The sequence below is a fragment of the Schistocerca gregaria genome, chromosome 1 (assembly GCF_023897955.1).
Source record: "Schistocerca gregaria isolate iqSchGreg1 chromosome 1, iqSchGreg1.2, whole genome shotgun sequence".
NCBI lineage: Eukaryota > Metazoa > Arthropoda > Insecta > Orthoptera > Acrididae > Schistocerca > Schistocerca gregaria.
Genome location: NC_064920.1, coordinates 152,887,341 through 152,891,682, shown reverse-complemented (window position 1 = coordinate 152,891,682; position 4,342 = coordinate 152,887,341). Strand labels below are relative to the sequence as shown.

The 4,342-nt window shown below is 41.7% G+C and overlaps 1 non-coding gene across 1 annotated transcript; it reads right to left on the bottom strand.

The window, feature by feature from the left end:
• Window positions 1–297: 297 nt before the first annotated feature.
• Trnas-cga (transfer RNA serine (anticodon CGA)) lies at window positions 298–372 on the bottom strand. The gene has a single exon. It is a non-coding gene; the product is annotated as a tRNA-Ser (tRNA).
• Between the last annotated feature and the right edge of the window lie 3,970 nt (window positions 373–4,342).

The following is a 4,342-nucleotide window of genomic DNA, read 5'->3' as shown; positions in this document are numbered from 1 at the left end:
GGCGTAGATCCCTCAGAGTCGGTCGGCCGGAGTGGCCGAGCGGTTCTAGGCGGTTGAGTCTTGAACCGCGTGACCGCTACGGTCGCAGGTTCGAATCCTGCCTCAGGCATGGATGTGTGTGATATCCTTAGGTTAGTTAGGTTTAATTAATTCTGCGTTCTAAGGGACTGATGACCTCAAAAGTTAAGTCCCATAGTGCTCAGTGCCAGCCTCAGGGTTGTTGGTGGGTCATGTCGTCCATAAACAGCCCTTTTCAGTCTATCGCAGGCATGAAACTTCCTGGCAGATTAAAACTGTGTGCCGGACCGAGACTCGAACTCGGGACCTTTGCCTTTCGCGGGCAAGTGCTCTACCAACTGAGCTATCCAAGCACGATTCACGCCCCGTCCTCACAGCTTTACTTCTGCCAGTACCTCGTCTCCTACCTTCCATATTTTGCTGTCTTGCATCTTCTTTCTTGCGTTCTTCTGTTCTTCTTTGGCTAGGAATATGTGAATTTTAATGTAAGAGAGATATAGAAATTGTAGGATCTGACTGCCTTTCAAAAGATACGTTAATGAGTTTATTTCTTGTACCTTCTTTGTAGTCTCGTCGTATCATGATTCTCCCAACACTTGTCCATGAAGTAGCAGTACCGTGGCATATGACATGTCCGTGCTGCAAGTTGTTGTTCCGAAGTCTAACCTGGTTGCAACCTGCATTTCCAGTGTGGCGTTTGTCTTCATGTTGTCATTGCCGTAAGTGCTTTCTCAAAATGTCTGTACTCTCTCCATCGCTATCTCGAAGCATCTGGTATTGAGGGAGATGGCGATTGATGTTGGTGGCGGCGACGTCCCTTAGACACGTGGAAATATCTACAATTTTTTTACATATATTTGTTATTGTTATTTTTAAAAAAATCTGATTTTATATAATGCAAAAATTTTCTGATAGTGGCAAAAAAATATATATGTTCTAATTGTGTCGTACCACTTCTTCATCGTTTTATGGGTTGTGTATCATTTTTTGTTTGTGTGCATGTTGGATGATACTCAATACTACAAGAAATAATCTGTTTTGTGTCCCTTTTTTCTTTTAATTATGTTGTTCTGTTGATCTATTAATTTAACTTTTATTTACTGGATAGTATAAGATAGGGTGGATGTTAGTTTGCCTAACCTATTCCGCATTTTTCATGTCAATCTTTACGTTTTGCAGTATTCAGTGGACTAACTTCTACTTATTTGCTGTGTTGTTCTTGTCTCTGCCGGCCGCGGTGGTCTCGCCGTTCTAGGCGAGCAGTCCGGAACCGTGCGACTGCTACGGTCGCAGGTTCGAATCCTGCCTCGGGCATGGATGTGTGTGATGTCCTTAGGTTAGTTAGGTTTAAATAGTTCTAAGTTCAAGGGGACTAATGACCACAGCAGTTGAGTTCCATAGTGCTCAGAGCCATTTGAACCATTTGAACTCTTGTCTCTGTGGACCATAATTTCCTCTGTAACTATTCACGCCCTGATCTCGCCAGTTGCTGTTTCTGACATCGTGACTCTTTCAAAGTACCCTTGACCATTGGCATTTTGATTCCTAAACCCATATCCAACACTGTAAGAGTGTCCATTACCGTTCCTATTTCGGTACCAATTATTCTGGTTCTCGTTTCTATGCCAATTACCTTCATTATGCCACTGTCCTGATCTGCTAAATTGCCTGAAATTATTGGCATTAGGAAACGATTATTATTATTGGAATATTCGTTCCTAGTCCTCTCCTTTTGCTGTCCCCTCCTTTCTTTTTTCTATCACCTCGTCTTCTTTAAACTAATTCAGGTTCCCTAAAGATCTATTTGAATTCTTCGGTATTTTTATTTTTTCGTACTGTCGCCTGTTGATATTTTACCGGTAACTTCATTCGACGTAGACATATCAGCTCTCCGTTACTGTATGGTTTGTCTAGGCATTGATTCTTTTTGTCCATTGCGTCAAAGAATTTTTGCACGCTTTTCTCCCGTGAGTTATCATATGGCGTTATCTGAAGTAACTCGTATTTAATTTTATTTTGCGCCGCCTTACACCAATGTCTTTCGAGAAATGATGTTCTTAACTATAGGTAAGACGTACAGGTAGCAGCGATCTTTTGCAATCACCTCCGCTATTGTTCCTGACATGTGTGCACAAATGAAGTCAAGTTTGTAAGCCACACTCCAATGGTTTGGCAAGCCTACTTGGAACTGATCGATGAATGTGCGTGCAAGCAAGCTACCGCCTGCTTCCTTGAAATGTTGAAATTTTCTGTTAGGAAATTGTCTGCATCATATCTACTCATAAATCCGGTTTGTGGCTGATTCATGGACTCAATCTGCCACTGTCTGTGTCATCTTGCCCATTCTCTGGTAATCTATTGCCTGTCTGCATATGCTCAGTTTCCTGCCCCATAATTGCATCCTATCGTAAGATTGGTGAACAAAAGTGTTATTCATTTGTCTCTACTCTAGTCATTCGCGGTACCTATGCTACTGTTATATTGTGTCTTTGGATCTCCTGTTTCAGTCGTCTGTCTTTCAGTTGGTATCGGCTGACTGTATGTGTCTTGTTTTTCTAGATACTGTGCCTGGCTCTGTGGTATGCCATGTATTACTTTAGTCGGGGTTTTCTGTTTCGATTTCTGCGCGAATGTTACGTCTGGCCTTGGTTCTACTTGGACTTTCTTAGACGGCGCGTGTTCGTGTACTGAATTAATGCTTGCCGTATCAGTTGTTTCGCTACAGGTGGAATCGTTCTCGATCTTTTCTTCAATAGTTTGTATCAACTCTGTTCGAAACTTTTCAAAGAGATCTTTGTTTTTAATTCTATCTTATTGATCCCTTGATCATATTTTTTCGGTGCAACTTCTGCGACCTTGATTTGAATTGCTTGCTCTTCCGAAATTTGTATTGCTGTTCGCGTGGTTTTTTCGTAAACGATGTCCAATTGGACATTGTCCACCTAAGTGCTTAATTGCTGCTGACTTTGTGTTAGTACCTGAATTCTTTCTCTAGATTCTTTCGCGTCTTTGTTTATTTGTGTGATCTATCAATTCTAGCGATCCCTTCTTCCATCTGGACTTTAACCTGTTGAATCTGTGTCTATATCTCTTGTCTCAAGTTCTGGTTATCCTGTTTCAATTGCTGATGCTGTTTCGTCATCTGTGTATTCTGTTTCGTTATCTGTGTATTAATATCCGTCATTTGTCTATTAATATCGTGATTCTGTTTCGTTATCTGTATATTCTGTTTCGTTATACTATCGTTCATTTTTTGTAGCATCTCCATGGTCGCATCCTGTCCTGTAACACTGCCTTCTGCTGAACTGTGTTCAAAATGGCTCTGAGCACTGTGGGACTTAACTGCTGTGGTCATCAGTCCCCTAGAACTTAGAACTACTTAAACCTAACTAACCTAAGGACATCACACACACCCATGCCCGAGGCAGGATTCCAACCTGCGACCATAGCAGCAGCGCGGCTCCGAACTAGAGCGCATAGAACCGCACGGCCACCTCGGCCAGCGATACGCTCCAAACAAACGTGTTTTTTAGCTCATTTCACTGCTAATCTTTGCCATTTCCTGCGTGGGCTGTCTATTTCTGGCTCAGAATGAGCCCTACAAGGAATTTCGTATTCTGGAAATTCGATGTTCTCGTCCCTTCGATTCCCATCTGTCTCATCTGTCTCAATTCTATTCAATCTAAATGAGCCTGCTGATTCTGCAGCTCACCGTCTGTCCTATTCTCAGATTCACCGTCTGTCCTATTCTCAGGTTCACCGTCTGTCCTGTTCTCAACAAGCTCGTTTATTTGCTGTCTGATTGATTCTTTACTTGATTGTCTACTTGCTGTCCGTCCCATAACCTTTTGGCTTGTGCTCTTGTTAACACGGAAGTTCGTTCAACACACCACAACCCTATCTACAAATCTGTACAACTTACCAGTTGGTTGAACCAACAACAAAAACGTCGTGACTTTTCGACTGTTCTGTCTGCTCTGCTACAGTCTTCAATCTCCACCTGTGTGCTTGCAATGGGAGAAAAATATTATTCCTTAATTCTAACTCATTTGATTCTGCGTCACTTTGCGTTTCTGTGTCTCCCTGCATCTGTGTCTACCACCTGAAACTCCTACAGCATAGCAGCTACTCAAAAAAAAAACGTAAAAAACCAAAATATTCCAACACAGTAACTCAAGACATTGTCCCTACAATTCTAATTTCCTCGCTACTTGTATTTATTCAAACCCAAAATCTTTGCAAATATTTCTTTACAATACGAAAAAAATTTCCAACTATGATAGAGACCAGCCATTCCTAACTGACACTACTCTTTTTTATTAAT